This window comes from Mercenaria mercenaria, chromosome 14 (genome assembly GCF_021730395.1).
Source record: "Mercenaria mercenaria strain notata chromosome 14, MADL_Memer_1, whole genome shotgun sequence".
NCBI lineage: Eukaryota > Metazoa > Mollusca > Bivalvia > Venerida > Veneridae > Mercenaria > Mercenaria mercenaria.
In genome coordinates, this window is record NC_069374.1 from 9,832,087 (window position 1) to 9,850,498 (window position 18,412).

General features: G+C 37.5%; 1 long non-coding RNA gene across 2 annotated transcripts in view; it reads left to right on the top strand.

Moving 5' to 3' along the window:
- The window catches only part of LOC123526351 (uncharacterized), a 43,933-nt gene extending 25,828 nt beyond the window's left edge, over window positions 1-18,105 (top strand). Inside the window, exons 3-6 of one of the 2 annotated variants that reach the window (XR_008366970.1) lie at window positions 1,256-1,557; window positions 2,674-2,847; window positions 4,778-4,869; window positions 17,478-18,105. This is a non-coding gene — a long non-coding RNA (uncharacterized LOC123526351). The remainder of the gene's footprint in view (window positions 1-1,255; window positions 1,558-2,673; window positions 2,848-4,777; window positions 4,870-17,477) is intronic. The other variant, XR_008366969.1, reaches the window with a different exon arrangement.
- Window positions 18,106-18,412: the final 307 nt, after the last annotated feature.

Sequence of the window (18,412 nt, forward strand, 5' to 3'; positions counted from 1 at the left end):
ATCTTGTAAAAATAAAACAGTGTTTTATTAATATAAACACATTGCAATTAAATATATATATATATATATATATATAATAAAAAAAATCATTATGAATGTCATAAAGGCACTATTGAACTTGTCTGTGACATGGCTCATGTATACTTAAAAACAGACAAACAACTGTCAAAAAAGAAAAATAGTACACAGTTGCATCTAGCAGGAAAAGCATACCTTTCAATATGGCACATGTCTTTATAAGGACAGAACCATAAAGGGAGATAATAGAATCAGTGGATTCATTTATACTGTTACTATGTTAAATCTTGACATATATAAGAGAAAACCATTATTGAAAACTGAATTTAACTGGTTTATGTATAACAAAAATGTGGCAGCTAAAATATATACAAAGTCCTTGTGGCCATTTATCAAACATTGTTAAAATTTCACACTGAGGACATTTAAGAGGCACCACAAAATAACTGTATTCTTTTGCATTTCCATGATGGTAATTATACATGCTTTGCATGGAAAAGTGAGAAATACTAGTATCTACTATAAAATTTACTTTGCCATTTATAAGGCTAAGACTTGTGTGTTTAATGTCTAGACTCTAAACATTGTATTGAATGAATGTAGCTTTAAAAGCAGTATTTAGCTGAGTTTATCTAAAGGGTATCTTTGATTTTAAACTTATACTGAAAAACCATTGACTGAATAACTTGCATATGAATTTTAAGCTGTCCACCTGATATAATGTAGCTGTATTATAGCAGTATTAACTAGAATGATTTTCACAAAGCTCATGTGGGAGAAGAAAGTAGGTCACTAGGTTGTAGTGGTTCTTTTAGTTTAAGTGCATGCAGTGTTACATGAACCATAACTTTGCTTACTTTTTAAAGATATTCCCTATAGAATGTAGAATAATTTATTGAATTTAACATGTTTGAGAGCTGAGTTAACCCTTAATTACCATGCTGGACATGATTGATTCTGCCTTTGCGACCAGTGCAGATTATGATCAGCCTGCACATCCATGCAGTCTAATCTTGACCTGCGCTGTTTGCCATTTAGTCAGTATCTTTTTGGTAAGCACCTTACACCTTTTACCAGTTATTTGCACTGTCCAAAGGGAACGTTGGACAAATTCTATATAGAAATTTAGTAGGGTAAGGGTTAAGGAACTGCAGTGTGCATAAACCATAACTCCTGCAAACATATTATACATCGTAGTTTTTGACATGCTTTTCCTTTCTGTATACATTTCATTCAGTTTCGACGTTGACATTGTTTAGAGAGACTGGCAAAAAATGACTGATGGATAAAACTACAACAGCAGTTACGAGGCTCACAGAACTACCAGTAGATACTGGAAATGTGTGGCAGGATGAAGAGGTTCACCAGAGCATTGAATAACTTCCAGCTGGAGCTTGTCTACCACTTTCTGGAGTTCATTTGAACCATCTGTATAGCTATAGTCAACACCATATTTCCGGTATCAGAATTTTTTCAAGTTACACATTGCAGGAGTAGAATGTCTTGAAAGATTGAGTGTAGTCGCAAATGGCAAGGCAGGTCAGGCCCTCTCTTATTTTGTTAAAATAAACAAATGGAATTTACAAGGAAATATTCAGTCATTTTCTAATCACTAAACAATTAATATGTATGTTTTAATGCACTTTTTATGCCCCCGAAGGGAGGCACATAGTTTTTGAACCGTCTGTCGGTCTGTCAGTCTGTCAGTCTGTCCGCAATTTTCGTGTCCGGTCCATATCTTTGTCATCGATGGATAGATTTTCAAATAACATGGCATGAATGTGTACCACAGTAAGACGACGTGTCGCGCGCAAGACCCAGGTCCGTAGGTCAAAGGTCAAGGTCACACTTAGACATTAAAGGATAGTGCATTGATGGGCGTGCCCGGTCCATATCTTTGTCATCCATGGATGGATTTTCAAATAACTTGGCATGAATGTGTACCACAGTAAGATGACTTGTCGCGCGCAAGACCCAGGTCCGTAGCTCAAAGGTCAAGGTCACACTTAGACTTTAAAGGATAGTGCATTGATGGGCGTGTCCGGTCCATATCTTTGTCATCCATGGATGGATTTTCAAATAACTTGGCATGAATGTGTACCACAGTAAGATGACGTGTCGCGCGCAAGACCCAGGTCCGTAGCTCAAAGGTCAAGGTCACACTTAGACATTAAAGGATAGTGCATTGATGGGCGTGTCCGGTCCATATCTTTGTCATCCATGGATGGATTTTCAAAGAACTTGGCATGAATGTGTACCACAGTAAGACGACGTGTCGTGCGCAAGACCCAGGTCTGTAGCTCAAAGGTCAAGGTCACACTTAGACGTTAAAGGTCATTTTTCATGATAGTGCATTGATGGGCGTATCCGGTCCATATCTTTGTCATTCATGCATGGATTTTAAAATAATTACGCATGAATGTGTGACACAGTAAGACGACGTGTCGCGCGCAAGACCCAGCTCCGTAGGTCAAAGGTCCTAAACTCTAACATCGGCCATAACTATTCATTCAAAGTGCCATCGGGGGCATGTGTCATCCTATGGACACAGGTCTTGTTGCATATACAATTAATATATATTTGTCAATATTTTACAGCTAGTTGAAAGATTTGTAAATAATGGCAATGCCAAGAACAATAAACAACTTATTTCAGGCTGGTGAGTCTGTGGTTGGTCATCTACACCAAGAAATGAGGAGACTTCTTTGTTTGTTCTGATGTCTGCCATCTCTTTAGTCTACTGTCCTGAGAACCACCATGATGACCTAGTTGTCAGATTGGGAACCAGAACATACCCTATTGAAAATATAAGACATTCTCATTCTTCAAGTGAGTTACATGTATTAGAGACTTGCTCTAAGCCTTCTTTAGTCTTTACACAAGGGAAACAATCTGTTTATATACTGAAATTGTTGAGTGAACACGTTTCTTAATCCTAATCCTGCCCATGTTGTATCAGTGCAAAGGAAAAGTAACTTATCTATGATAAATGCCATGTATGATTACACAGTTATGCATCTAAAAGTCTTGAATTTGATTTCTTCGATTTTCTCATATTTCTAGATATTTTTCCCATACTTTGACGCATATGTATGGGTAGTTGAGATTGTTCTCTTTCCAGCAGTAGCCTTTTCAACATATTTCACCTTGTGAAATTCTGTGGGTTTGACTTTTAAAAAAAAATCGTCTGTTTGTTGACAAATTTCACCACAAAAAATGTCCTACTTTCCCCAGGGCAAAAATATTTCATCCAGGATCATTTATTTCAACTCAAATAACTTTTTTTCAGGAAACGATATTTTAATAATTTTAAGCTCGACTATTCGAAGAATAAGTAGAGCTATCCTACTCACCACGGCGTTGGCATTGGCGTCACACCTTGGTTAAGTTTTTCGTACCAGTCCACATTTTGACAAAGTCTTTTGAGATAAAGCTTTGAAACTTTCAACACTTGTTTACCATCATCATGGCCAGTTATAGGCAAGAACACATAACTCCATCAAGGATTTTGGCTGAATTATGGCCCCTTTTGACTTGGAAATCATGGTTAAGTTTTTCGTACCAGTTCATATTTTGACTAAGTCTTTTAAGATAAAGCTTTGAAACTTTCAATACTTGTTTACCATCACTATAGCCAGCTATAGGCAAGAGTACATAACTCCATCAGGGATTTTGGCTGAATTATGGCACCTTTCGACTTAGAAATCTGGGTTAATATTTCGTACCAGTTCATATTTTGACAGTCTTTTGAGATAAAGCTTTGAAACTTTCAACACCTGTTTACCATCACCATGTCCAGTTATAGGCAAGAGTACATAACTCCATCAAGGATTTTGGCTGAATTATGGCCCCTTTTGACTTAGAAATTTTGGTTAAGTTTTTCGTACCAGTTTATATTTTTTGTAAAGTGTTTGACATATGGCTTTGAAACTTTTATCACTTGTTTAGTATAATAGTCTCTATCTGTAGGAAAGAGAAAATAACTCTGTCATCTATTTTGGCTGAATTATGGCCCTTTTTGGACTTTGAAATTGGTTCTGTTTTCATACAAGTCCATGTTTTGTCAAAACTATTTGACATATGGCTTTTAAACTTTGAACACTTGTTTATCATTATGATTTCCATCTGTAGGCAAGAGTACATAACTATTTTGACTGAATTATGGCCCTTTTTGGACTTTGAAATTGCCTCATATATTGCCATTTAGTGAAAGACTTATCGAAATCATAGTAATACAGGAACATTGTTTGTCTAATCTATTTATTTCTTTTGTCTGAATATCCGTAGAAATATTTTAACCCCATTCTTCAATCAATTCTTCGAATAGTCGAGCGCGCTGTCATCAGACAGCTCTTGTTTCAGTCCTTGTATTTTGATGCAGTTAACTACACATATATTTAATATAGATAGCGCCTACTTGAAGTTTGTATTTTCAGTTACAATGCCTACATGTATATTAGTTGCCAGATCTGGAGAGAAATTCTCTTAATTACATTTTCAAAATGAAAGCTACATTGCAAGTTGCATAAAAATAACTTTTACAAGCTGTATTTAGTTGTAAGGAATATAGCAGCAGATAGAGAAGTTCTATTATGAATTGAAAAAGTATATATTTGTGAGAAAATTAAGTGAATCAGTTCAAAAACTATTGAACACAATGGATCTTAAGAGGTTGCAAGAACTAAAAATGGAATTTCACACCTTGAGAAAATAAAACAATGTCAAATGTTTAAATGTATAAACATATATTCAATTGCAGGTCTGTCGTAGGGTTCACGGAAGTCGTAGCCAAGACAATACAGATAATGCAAACAAAGACCAAACTGATGGATGAAGTATCTGCTAATTCATGTATGTTCTACAGAAATTTACTGTGTTTTTAGCTTGCCTATTCAAAGAATGAGGGCTATTGCACTTGCCCTGTCCTATAAGTCATTGTGAGGCAATGTTTTATGTAGTCCAATATTTTCTTCATTAATTAATATTCAATTAAAACTTGCTTTACTTGATGGTACTGATAATGTTCAATAGTATGTTAGGTTGTGTTACTCCACCTGCAATATTGTCAGAATTATCTGCCTTTTATAGCTCAACTGTCACAATGACATAGTGACAAGGTGAGCTTTTGTGACCGCTTGATGTCCGTCATGTGTCAACAATTTGTAAAAAAATCTTCTTCTCCAGCACTGGGCAGATTTACACCAAACTTCACAGGAATGATCCTTGGGTGGCCCCCTTTCAAAATTGCCCAAAGAACTTTAATTCCATGCAGAACTCAGGTTGCCGTGGCAACCAAAAGGAAAAACTTTGAAAATCATCTTGTCAGAAACTGTTTGCTGGATTTCAAAAATATTTTGTAGAAATGATCTCTAGGTGACCCTCTACCAAAGTTGCCTAAGCCATTCTGTTTTCTTAAAAAACATGGCCGCCAGGGGACGGGGCTTATTTTCCCTAAATGGCTATATTGTAAATTTCAAAAATCTTCTATACACTAAACTTCACAGAAATGATCCTTGGGTGCCCACTATCAAAATTGCCCAAAAAATTGAAATACATGCAGAACTCTGGTTGCCGTGGCAACCGAAAGGAAAAACTTAAAAATCTTCTTGTCCAAAACCTCAGTAGCTAGGGCTTTGATATTTGGTATGTGGCATCATTTGTTTGTAGCATTGCCTTATGGTCCTCTACCAAGATTGTTCAAATAATTACCCTGGGGTGAAAAGAGGCCCTTCCCTGGGCGTTCATAGTTTTACTTATATAGGAAAAACTTTAAAAATCTTGTCGTCTGAAACTGTAAGGCCTAGGCTTTTGATATTTGGTATGTTGCATTGCCTAGTGGTCCTCTATACCAAGATTATTCAAATAATGCCCCTCATTTGAAATGAGGCCCCACCCAGGGTGTCCCAAGTTTTACATAGACTTGTATAGGAAAAAATTAAAAAATATTCTTATCTGAAAGTTCAAGGTCTAGGCCTTTGATATTTGGTATGTATCATTGCCTAGTTGATTTCTAACAAGATTGTTTGAATTATGCCCCTGGGGTGAAAAGAGGCACCTCCCCGACCTACGTTCTTGTTTTTTTTAGCTCACCTGTCACACAGTGACAGGGTGAGTTTTTGTGATCGCCCTTCGTCCGTCGTCTGTCAGTCCACAGTTTCTTGTGAACACGATAGAGACCACATTTTGCAAGCAGTTTTGATCAAACTTGTACAAAACATGTATTGGCATGATATCTCGGTTCCTTTCAAAAACTGGCCAGATCCCAACATGGGTTCTAGGGTTATTGCCCCTTAAAGGGCCAGAATTTGCTATTTTTGTGCGTCAACAATTTCTTGTCTGCAAGATAGTGGTTTCATTTATGATTTTATTTTAACCAAACTTGCACACAACTTGTATCACCATAAGATCTCGGTTCCTTTCTTGAACTGGCCAGATCCCATTATGGGTTCCAGAGTTATGGCCCCTGATAGGGCCAGAATTAGCTATTTTGACCTTGTCTGCACAAAAGCAGCTTCATTTATGATTTGAATTTAATCAGACTTGCACAAAACTTGTGTCACCATAAGATCTCAGTTCCTTTCTTGAACCGGCCAGATACCATAATGGGTTCCAGAGTTTTGGCGCCTGAAAGGGCCAAAATTAGGTATTTTGACCTTGTCTGCACAATAGCAGCTTCATTTATGATTTGATTTTAACCAAACTTGCACACAACTTGTATCACCATAGATCTTAGTTCCTTTCTTGAACCGGCCAGATACCATAATGGGTTCCAGAGTTATGGCCCCTGAAAAGGCCAACATTAGCTATTTCCCTTCCACTCTGTAACTCTTGAACCCCTTGAAGGATTTCATAGAAACCTGACACTTATGTTCTCCTCATCAAAACAAGTGCAGAGTGCTTGTAACGGATGGCTCACTTCAAGGTCAAGGTCACACATAGGGGTCAAAGGTCATATGACTTTGTTTTGTGTGTATATTGCTCTGCATTTGCGTTGCATTGCAGTGCTCTTGTTTTTATTTGGCAGATCCTTCTTTTGTTCACTTACATATTTTTTTTTTAATTACTTCCCTTTTATGTTACTATAAATAGCTTATTTAGTAACTTTTTAGCTCACCTGAGCCAAAGGCTCATGGTGAGCTTTTGTGACCACTCAGTGTCGTCGTGCGGCGTGCGGCTGTCAACAATTTCTAAAAAAATCTTCTTCTTGAAAACCACTGGGCAGAATTACACCAAACTTCACATGAATGATCCTTGGGTGGCCCCCTTCCAAAATTGTTCAAAGAATTGATATCCATGCAGAACTCTGGTTGCCATGGCAACCGAAAGGAAAATTTTTAAAAATCTTGTCCAAAACCGCAAGGCATAGAGCTTTGATATTTTGCATGTGACATCATCTTATGGTCCTCTATCAAAACTGTTCAAATTATGCCCCCAGGATGAAAAGATGCCCCTCCCCGGGGGGGGTCACAAGTTTTACATAGACTTAGATAGAGAAAAACTCTAAAAATCTTCTTGTCTAAAACCACAAGACCTACGCCTTAGATATTTGGTATGTTGCATTACCTTGTGGTCCTCTACCAAATTATTCAAATTATGCCCGTTGGGTGAAAAGAGGCCCAGCCCCGGGGGGTCTCAAGTTTTACATAGACTTATATAGGAAAAAACTTTAAAAATCTTCTTGCCTTAAACTGCAAGGCCTAGGCTTTTGATATTTAGTATGTTGCATTGCCTTGTGGTCCTCTATCAAAATTGTTAAAATTATGCCCCTGGGGTGAAAAGAGGCCCTGCCCTGAGGGTCCCAAATTAAACATAGACTTATATAGGGGAAAAAATCTTCTTGTCCGAAAGTTCAAGGCCTAGGCCTTTGATATTTGGTATGTAGCATTGCCTAGTGGATCTCTAACAAGATTGTTCAAATTATGCACCTGGGGTGAAAAGAGGCCCCGCCCTGGGGGTCAATTGTTATGAGTTTTATAGGAATAAATACTTTAAAAAATTATCAGATCATATTTCCTAGACTGTTTAATTATAATTACCTGATGACCCAAAGTGAATAGGGGTCACTTGACTGTGACCTTGACCTACTGACCTGCTTTCTTGTTTTTGAAGATATAGCCTTGAAATTTGGATGACATGTACTAGGGATGGTACCTAAAAATTCAAACTGCATCTGATATTACTTTCTGTTGAAAACTTAATACTGGAGTACCTCAATTATATAATGGTTTAACTTTCATACTTCATTTTTCATGTTGAAAGGCAATATTTAATCCGAAAAATTTGGTCCTACTTGGAAAAGTGAAGCCAGTGACAGATAACTCTTCTAGGACTATTTAGTTATCTGAACAAAGTATGCATAGATTCGGATGTGTTTCCCAAACTATAATTTACTTCAAGATCTATGAATAATCATTCAAACAAAAAAGTTGAGCATTATCTTTCACTTTCAAACAAACTCATTCAAAGACATTCTTTTTATTTATTACTGCTGATAATTTACAGGTATAGTATGATCATAGAAAAGAAAACGTTCTTCGTGAGAAAAATATATAAATGGACTATACGAATTTTACGACATCGAATCCCTCAGCAATTTACAAAATTCGTTTGCCAAGAATAATCAAGGCCTCAAAATGTATGAGTTAAAAACAGAGCGATATAAAAATGTATATTCTATCTCATAACCACACCAAAACCATACCAAAAATTGTGGGGAAAGAAGTTATTTCACTTTTTATGACACGCACCTTGTGTTTACAAATGTACCTTATTTGCATATTGACCGAGGCGTGCGGAATCGCATTTACCTTACGGAATCTACCGTTACAGAAACTTCTGTTAATATAATCCAGACGGTCTTCAGTATAAATAAAGTGGTAGTGTTAGTTAAAAAGAAATGACAATCACCTTTCTTTAGCTAATCAACCAAAAACAACGAAGCCGATGTCGCTGTCAAAAGTTCCCATATTTACTACACGGTGTTATGTTAAATTATTGCAAGTGTGAGATAAGCGATATGCGCTTTAGTTTTGCACATGATTTGTTGTTGTTGTCGTTGAATACATAGCCTTAGGTACCATCTCTACATGTACAGTTTTGCACACCGATCTTGAAACTGACTTTCAGTGACCATGAATGTGACCTACTGACCTACTTTCTAGTATTTTAGCATCAGTTTGGCATTTTAAACATGTGGCTCATATTACTCAGGTGAGCGATTCAGGGTCATCATGACCCTCTTGTTTATTATTGGCCATAGGGAAAAATCGAGACCAATTTTCTGTGGTACAACATGGATGGTACCTCCAATTTTTTGGGTGTATTTTGACATATCTGTGCCTTGTAAGAATTTCTTTTTTCTTTTTGGTTAAATTTCTTCCCTTTGTTGTTCCTGTCCTTTGGACTTAGATATTTTTTCTGAGGACTTAGATTTATTATGTCTCCCCCAGGAGACATATTGTTTTTGCCCTGTCCGTCCGTCTGTCCGTCCGTCTGTACGTCACACTTCATTTCTGAGCAATAACTGGAGAACCATTTGACAAGGAACCTTCAAACTTCATAGCGTTGTAGGGCTGCTGGAGTAGACGACCCCTATTGTTTTTGGGGTCACTCCGTCAAAGGTCAAGGTCACAGGGGCCCGAACATTGAAAACCATTTCCGATCAATAACTAGAGAACCACTTGACCCAGAATGTTGAAACTTCATAGGATGATTGTACATGCAAAGTAGATGACCCCTATCGATTTTGGGGTCACTCCATTAAAGGTCAAGGTCACAGGGGCCTGAACATTGAAAACCATTTCCGATCAGTAACTTGAGAACCACTTGACCCAGAATGTTGAAACTTAATAGGATGATTGGTCATGCAGAGTAGATGACCCCTAACGATTTTGGGGTCACTCTGTGAAAGGTCAAGGTCACAGGGGCCTGAACATTGAAAACCATTTCCGGTCAGTATCTTGAGAACCACTTGACCCAGAATGATGAAACTTCATAGGATGATTGGTCATGCAGAGCAGATGACTCCTTACGATTTTAGGGTCACTCTGTTAAAGGTCAAGGCCACAGGGGCCTGAACATGGAAAACCATTTCCAATCAATAACTTGAGAACCTCTCGACCCAGAATGTTGAAACTTCATAGGATGATTGTTCATGCAGAGTAAATGACCCCTATTGTTTTTTGGGTCACTCCATTAAAGGTCAAGGTCACAGGGGCCTGAACATTGATAACCAGTTCCGATCAATAACTTGAGAACCACTTGACCCAGAATGTTGAAACTTCATAGGATGATTGAACATGCAGAGTAGATGACCCCTATGCCATCCAGCTGGCTTACGGAAGGTCGGTGGTTCTACCCAGGTGCCCGCTCGTGATGAAATAATGCACGGATGGGCACCTGGGGTCTTCCTCCACCATTAAAGCTGGAAAGTCGCCATATGATCTATCATGTGTCGGTGCGACGTTAAATCCAAAAAAAAAAAAAAGATGACCCCTATTGATTTTGGGGTCAGTCTATTAAAGGTCAAGGTCACAGTGGCCTGTTCATGTAAAATCATTTTTTGGAAATAACTTGAGAACCACTTGACCTACAGTGTTGAAACTTAATAGGATGATTGGACATGCAGAGTAGATGACCCCTATTTATTTTGAGGTCACTTGATCAAAGGTCAAGGTCACAGAAGCCTGAACAGTGACTTGAGAACCACTAGGCCAACAGTGTTGAAATTTAGCGGGATGATTGGACATGCCAAGTAGATGATCCCTATTGCAGCCAACCATCAGTGTCTCTTTGACTTTCGCTCCTGACCCCTATTGACTTCTTGCCTATAGGACTTTGCATTGGGGGAGACGTGCGCTTTTTTACAAAAGCATTTTCTAGTTTTTAATTTCTTCCCTTTGTTGTTCCTGTCCTTTGGGCTTCATCAGTCAAAATTTTGCTCCTATCCTCCTCTGATGTAACCCTTCGGGCATGAAACTACTGGCCTGATTTGAAAATAATTTTATTTGAAGTATGTTTAAGAAAATTTCAACTATATTTTCTCATAATTCTTTTGATTGATCTTGATAATGATTTGTTGACCTTCTTGTCCTTAAGTGCAATGATAACAGGTGAGCCATATAGGACCATTATGGCTCTCTTGTTTAAGATACAGCCTTGAAATTTTGGTGACATGTACAGTTTTGCACAACGATCTTTAAACTGACTCAGTGACTATGAATGTGACCTACTGACTTGCTTAATATTTTAGCATCAGTTTGACATTTGATAAGTGTAGCTCATATTACTCAGGTGAGGGATCCAGGGTCATTATGACCCTCTTGTAACTTAGAAATTTGATTAAAGGTTTTTATGATGTTCAATATCTTCATTATTTAAGATCTTCATTTGATTCTTATTGTACTACTACTTGCTGATAGTGACATTGTATATTAGTGTGACTAGATTAATAACACTCCCTGCTATTACTAAATGGATTTTACTCAAATTTGAACTGTTGCAACATTATAATCCATACCAGGGGCATTAATCATTCTAGTGATAGCTCAAGTTTTCTAAGTTATGCCTGTTTCTAGCTATTCAGCATCAAAGAAGTCGAGTGCGTTGCCTCCTATGATAGCTCACAAACATTTTTTTCAATTTTTTATATGCCTGGTCATATTATATGAACTCCCATGGAAGCAGCGAGCAGGCGGTCGGCGTCCAAAGCATGTCTGCTCTCCAAGTCGGTTTTCATCTAATCTTCACCAAACTTAATGACAACGTTTTGGGCATACTATCTTGGCCAGTTACGATAACCAGCCAAATCGTCTCGGGGTACTCTTGGATTATGGCCCTTGAATTACTTGAAAAACAGCGAATTTAGCCTTGTCTGCTCTTTGTCAGTTTTCATCTGATCTTCACCAAACTTGCTGACAATGTTTGTGGGCATAATATCTCGGCCAAGTACGATAACCACCCTAATGACCCCAGGCACTCTTGGATTATGTCCCTTGAATTAGGCCAAGTTCAATGACGGGCGTATTTTGTGAGTCTGGCACTTTGTTTCATAACTGGACTTACTGTCAGAGATGAAATGCATTGTTTGCATGAGAATTTCAAAAAATTAAGTCTGGTGGTTATTTTGTATAAACAAGTATACAGTACAATGAAGAGTATTTCATTATCTCGATAGTGTTCAAATTGTAAGTTTTTAATCATGTCCTTTTTAGCTCACCTGAGCCAAAGGCTCATGGTGAGCTTTTGTGACCGCTCAATGTCCTTCGTCTGTAGTGCTTCATGTGTCGTCCGTCGTGTGTTTGTCGACATTTTCTAAGAAAATCTTCTTCTTGAAAACCACTGGGCAGAATTACACCGCACTTCACAAGAATGATCCGTGGGTGCCCCCCTTTCAAAATTGTTTTAAAGAATTGAATTCCATGCAGAACTCTGGTTGCCATCGCAACCGAAAGGATAAACTTTAAAAATCTTCTTGTCCAAAACCAAAGGGCCTAGGGCTTTGATATCTAGTGTGTAGCATAATCTAGTGGTCCTCTACCAAGATTATTCAAATTATCCCCCTAGGGTCAAATATGGCCCCGCCCCGGGGGCCACATGGTTTATAAAGACTTATATAGGGAAAACTTTGAAAATCTTATTGTACAAACCACACGGCCTGGGGCTTTGATATTTGGTATGTAGCATCATCTAGTGGTACTCTACCAAGATTGTTCAAATTACCCCCTCGGATCAAATATGGCCCCATCCCGAGGGTCCCAAGTTTTACATAGACTTATATTGGAAAAAAAAGTTTAAAAATCTTCTTGTCGTAAACCACAAGACTAAGGCCTTTGATATTTGGTTTGTAGCATTGTCTTATGGTTCTCAACCAAAATTGTTCAAAATGTACCCCTGGGGTGAAAAGAGGCCCTGCCCTTGGGGTCCCAAGTATTATATAGACTTATATAGGAAAAAAACTTTAAAGAGTCTTCTTGTCTAAAACCACACGACTTAGGCTTTTGATATTTGTTATGATGCATTGCCTAGTGGTCCTCTACCAAAATTATTCAAATTATGCCCCTGGGGTTAAAAGAGGCCCTGTCCCGGGGTCACTTAGTTATTATATTGGAAAAAATACTTTTTATCTGATCCTATTACCAAGACTAATTATAATTACCTGATGACCCCAAGTAATATGATGTCACGTCACCGTCGTGACAGTGACCTTGACCTGCTGACCTACTTTCTTGTTTTTAAGATACAGGCTTTCAAGTGGCCCTAAAATTCCTAAAAAATCCTAATATTTTCAGGCCTCCCTAAAATTCCTAAAAAATCACCCAGAAAGGGCCAAATTCCTAAAAAAGCCCTTATTTTTTTAAATTATCCCTAATTTTTTTTTGTAATTTCTGTCTGAGCTTAAATTTTTTTGCACAAATTCATGCATAATTAATATTATAATGAACCAATTTATTTATTGAAGTTAATATTCTTTAAGATTCATTTACAGAGGATGATTCTTTGCCCCCCCCCCCCTCCCCCAAGTTAGCTGAGAAGTGACCTGTAGTCATCTAAGTTGCACCCAACTATATCTCAAAATTTAGCCCAAAAAATGCACCAGAGGTCACCATTCCATACTATTGTTTCAAAATTTCCAGGGGGAAATCCCCATGACACCCTTCAAATAGAGTACCCCTCCAGTACCTCAAAATTTAGATAAAAGATGCACCAGATACCACTATTTCATACCTGTGTTTACAAATTTTCCAGATGGAGAGCCCCCCCCCCCCCCCCCCAAAAAAAAAAAACAATTACAGGGATACCCCTTCAACACATTAAAATTTAGACAAAAAATTTAGACATTTCATACCTATATTTCAAAATTGTCCAGAGGGGTGAGGCAGCCTCCTGACCTCCCTCCAGTACCTCAACATTTAGACCAAATAATGCACCAGTATACCTCCTATGTATACCTCAAAATTTAGAATAAAAAATACATCAGCGCCCAACATTTCATACCTGTATTTCAAAATTTTCCAGGGGGAGAGCCCCCTGACCCCCCTCCAGTACCTCAGCATTTAGACCAAATAATGCACCAGTGCCCACCATTTCATACCTGTATAATATTATCATAATCTTTCAGGGGAGAGACCCCCACTCTTCCCAACATGGACAAAGGCCTTACTCCCATACCTACCCCCTCTCACACTATGTACCTCGCCGGGGATGACCCGTGCCTGGTGATGATGAAAAGCAACAGTATATATGGTCAAAGGGTGCCGCAGGCTCGACATATTGCCTGTGAGCATTTAGTCCTAATTTAGCCCTTATTTTTGGCAAAAATAGCCCTAATTTTTTGCCAAATAGTGCTTGAAAGCCTGTAAGATACAACCTTTAAATTTGGATGACATACACAGTTTTGCACACCAATCATAAAACTGAATTTCATTGACCATGAATGTGACCTACTGACTTTCTTAATAGTTTAGTATCAGTTTGACATTAAAAACATGTAGCTCATATTACTCAGGTGAGCGATCCAGGGTCATCATTGAAAACCTGCCTAGCTCTACAGGTGAGCACTTTAAATGTTTTTCAGGTGGCAGGAAAATGAAGGTCGCAGTGATGTCTTTAAAGAAATATTTTTCTAGCTAGACTATGCTTTTTTACAAAATTATGTCCCTTTTTCAACTTTGCAATTTTTATACACCCAAAGGGACGTAATATGTTAATCCCCCGGTGTCAGTCTGTTCATTCGTCCGTCACAATTTTGTGTCCGCTCTGTAACTCTTAACCCGTTTCAAAGAAACTTGGCACAAATGTTCACCACACTGAGACAACGTGCAGAGTGCATGTTTCGGATGACTAACTTCAAGGTCAAGGTCACACTTAGGGGTCAAAGATCATATATGACTGCTTTGTGTATATTGCTCTGCATTGCAGTGCTGTTGTTTTGATTTGGCAGATCCCTTTTTTGTTCACTTACAATAAAAAAAAAATTTGAATTTCTTTCTTTTATGTTACTATAAATAGCTTATTTTGGAACTTTTTTATTATTGGCTGTAGGGAAAAACCGAGACCACTTTTCTGTGGTACAACATGGAGGGTACCTCCAAATTTTAGGTGAATTTTGACATACCTATGCCTGGTAAGGATTTTTTTGTGGACTTAGATTTTTTTTTGAATTTCTTCCCTTTGTTGTTCCTGTCCTTAGGGCTTCGGCAGTCAAGTACTTCAGATTTTGTTCCCATCCTCTAATGTAACCCTTCGGGCGTATATTGCCCCATTTGGTAGTGCTCTTGTTAAGTTTTTAGCTCGGCTTTTCGCCGTCGCTGTATGTTAAAGTTTTTGATAAAGATGTATATCTCCATTATTATCAAAGCTTCTGACTTGAAACTTAAAATAATTATTTACTATAAAAGTCTACACCAAGAGAAACAATTCCCATAACTCTTATTTGAATTTTGATGAAATTATGTCCCTTTTTATTTACTTGGACTTTTTTGGTAAAGTTTTTAATAAAGTCAAATAACTCTGTTACTATCAAAGCTTTTGACTTGGAACTTAAAATAGTTATTTACTATCAAAGTCAACACCAGGAGAAGCAATCTCCATAACTCTGATTTGAATTTTGACAGAATTATGCCCCTTTTTAATTTAGAATTTTTTGGTTAAAGTTTTTGATTAAGCCAAATAACTCTTACTATTAAAGCTTTTAACTTGAAACTTTAGTTATTTACTATCAAAGTCTACACCAGGAGAAACAATCCTCAAACATTGATTTGAATTTTGACAGAAATTTACCCCTTTTTAGCTCGACTATTCATAGAATAGTAGAGCTATTGGACTCGCCCATGCGTCGGCGTCCGCGTCCGCGTCCGCGTCCCGATTTGGTTAAGTTTTGTATGTAAGCTGGTATCTCAGCAACCACATGTGGGAATGGATTGAAACTTCACACACTTATTCACTGTGATAAACTGACTTACATTGCACAGGTCCCATAACTCTATTCTGCTTTTTTACAAAATTATGCCCCTTTTTCGACTTAGAAATTTTTGGTTAAGGTTTTGTATGTAAGCTGGTATCTCAGTAACCACTTGTGGGAATGGATTGAAACTTCACACACTTATTCACTGTGATAAACTGACTTACACTGCACAGGTCCCATAACTCTATTTTGCTTTTTTACAAAATTATGCCCCTTTTTCGACTTAGAAATTTTTGGTTAAGGTTTTGTATGTAAGCTGGTATCTCAGTAACCACTTGTGGGAATGGATTGAAACTTCACACACTTATTCACTGTGATAAACTGACTTACATTGCACAGGTCCATAACTCTATTTTGCTTTTTAACAAAATTATGCCCCTTTTTCGACTTTCGTATTCATTCAATCGACAAGGCTGTTGAATAGTCGAGCGTTGCTGTCCTCTGACAGCTCTTGTTAAGTTAGAATTTTTGGTTTTACAGTGTTTATACTGGCAAAGCTCTAATGCAGAGTCGGACACTGAGAAAAGCTGAGTGTGCTGTCTTTCGGACAGCTCTTGTTTATGTAAGCTGGCAGCTCATTAACCACTGTGATGAGCTGACGTGCATTTTACAGGAACCATAACTCAGTATTGGCATTTTTACGAAATTCTGCTTCTTTTTCAACTTTTAACATTAATTCAGTTGATATAGCTGTTGAATAGTCTAGTGTTGCTGTCCTCTGACAGCTGTTTTATGCCTGCCTAATTTAATTAGATATATGAAACAATTCTGTAACAAGTTAACAACTATTATACACTTACTAGATATAGGCAAAACTATTGCCTGAGGTTCAAAGGACTGAGCCATTCAAGGAGTGATTTATAACAGGACATCAGAAATTAATTTTACAGTTTTATTTCTTAATTTTTAACCATTATTAACCCAGTAAACATTTGTTGACTATGGACTGGTCATATAGCATGAACTACGAACTAGCAATTTATGTAAGAAGTCATGTAATAGTATTTGACCCTAAATTTCTAAAATGGACTTGTCCATTATTCAGTTACCACATACTATTCAATGGGGTGTTCACTGAAAATTTACTGACAGAATAGTGAAGAGTGCAGACCAGGATCAGCCTGCATGTATGTGCTGGCTGATCTTGGTCTGCACTGGTTGCAAAGGCAAAACCACTTGGTGCCAGCAAGCTAAAACAAGAAAAAACAAACATGCTTTTACTTTTATTTGCATGTGGAGTAACCATATGGACCCAGTTGTTCAAAACTTTAACAGGCGATTAAGCTAACAGTCAGTAAACTTTTAGGGTAATATGTTGACATTTTAGAAGACTTAGAAAACAAACGTATGAGTGAAGGATTACGAACACTGAACTGAAAAGTGTTTATGGTAAAATCAAAACATTATACTAGTGTTTCCCACATAGACTAATAATTTGAATCAAAATTTGTCTGGCCCTGTTTGTTAATCGTGTATCTTTTTTGCATTATTTCAGTTGTGTCCCTTGCTTGGAGCTGCTTCCCATGGAATTTTTTCACAGTCATTGACTGTCGACGTGGCATGAAAATGGAATGCACGGATCAAACAAAGTTTTTTGCCAATGGAAGAGATGAGAATACCAGTGTGAGTAAAGTGTTGAATTTTCCACAAAAAAAAACACTCTGAGCATTTTTATCTCTGGTCAGAAATAAAATCAGAGAAATAATAGTACTAACTTATCAACGATCTATTTACTGTCTGTAAGTGATATTAAGTGATCAGTGACTGAATGCTACCATGGATCTACTGGCAAGCTGAAGATACAAAGATAAAGATGATTTATTAAACTTACTGAACATGACATTGAAGAATACTCAGTTGTGATAGTGAAATAGACATTAAAAATACTGAGATCAAGTGCAGATTTAAGGGTTCATGATTGACATTAACACTTACTGAATGTAACATTAAAGGATGTTAAAGGATGACAGTGAAATAGACATTAAATCTTAAAGATCAAGTTCAGAAATGGTTGTTTAAGGAAAGATACTGAAAAGATCAACACCAGCGTGTTAACAATAATGTTAGTTTATTTTATAGCATTTCAGACCTGATCCTCAATACAAATTTCGATGTTGTAGGTATCACTGTTGTCTTATAATCTTTGCTCCATCATACTCACACTAGGCAAGGCAACATACCAAATACGACTTTCTGTGACCATGAATGTGACCTATTGATCTACTTTCTTAATATTTTAGCATCAGTTTGCCAGGTCGATTTCGATTTCTCCTGAAAAAAGAATTGAAGGAACAAATGAAGGAACACAGTGGTACAAAGCCTTGGAGCAGTCTTTGTCAAAATTACTACTGGCACAGCTACATTTTTCCAATTGTAGAATTCAACCAAGATGATGCCTCACTGTGTTCCTAAATAGACACTTGCATTTCT